The sequence below is a fragment of the Limulus polyphemus genome, unplaced genomic scaffold, assembly GCF_000517525.1.
Source record: "Limulus polyphemus unplaced genomic scaffold, Limulus_polyphemus-2.1.2 Scaffold5026, whole genome shotgun sequence".
NCBI lineage: Eukaryota > Metazoa > Arthropoda > Merostomata > Xiphosura > Limulidae > Limulus > Limulus polyphemus.
In genome coordinates, this window is record NW_013670636.1 from 2,202 (window position 1) to 3,410 (window position 1,209).

Below are 1,209 nucleotides of genomic sequence, written 5' to 3' on the forward strand. Positions count from 1 at the left end.
GAACAAAACGCAAACACAATACAAACATCCAACACCAGGGCACAAATCGTAGACACAATACAAACATCCAACACCAGGGCACAAATCGCAGACACAATACAAACATCCAACACCAGGGCACAAATGGCAGACACAATACAAACATCCAACACCAGGGCACAAATGGCAGACACAATACAAACATCCAACACCAGGGCACAAATGGCAGACACAATACAAAAATCCAACACCAGGGCACAAATGGCAGACACAATACAAGCATCCAACACCAGGGCACAAATCGCAGACACAATACAAGCATCCAACACCAGGGCACAAATCGCAGACACAATACAAACATCCAACACCAGGGCACAAATCGCAGACACAATACAAACATCCAACACCAGGGCACAAATCATAAGGTGGGTTACCATATAATGTGCCCTGGTTTTTAGAGGTGCTGGCAGAAGTAGGACCCAAATTGCGTTGTGGGTACACCTGAACTTTGCTGGCCTCACACAGTTAAGAAAACAGTTAAAAAAATGATTTGATTAGTATCAATAATCCAGGAATATGTAATTACATAGGTAACATTTATCCTGCAGTTCTACAGATTGAGAATACTTCTGGATCAAATACTGAAGCAAAATATTTAGATATTAAAATGATTAATAATTATTATAATATTAATATTTATAACAAAAAAACGTGATTTTACATTTGAAATTTTCCTAATATCTTCTCTAGACAGTAACGTACCACCAACTGCCATGCAGAGGATTGATACACTACGTATTGTAGGACTTGTAGTAATGTACAGTTCTAAACAATATTAGTACATAAATTGATTGTTAATGAGTTCTAGGACAAAACTTTAAATTATATTATAAAGAATATTTATACAAATTTGAAAATAGCGATTTAAACGATATTATATATAATGTACACAATAAAAAAATTTCTAAGATTTATTGTAGGGGGAATAATTTAAGTTACTTAATAGACATTTCATATTTTGTACAGATAGATTAACGTAGTGGTAGTTATACTGTGGATCTACTGCTACTGTGGATCTCTTTAGGTATATTAATGTAGTGGTAGTTATATCACCTTCCCTGTATGAGACCTGCTACTGTGGATCTCTTTAGGTAGATTAATGTAGTGGTAGTTATATCACCTTCCCTGTATGAGACCTGCTACTGTGGATCTCTTTAGGTAGATTAATGT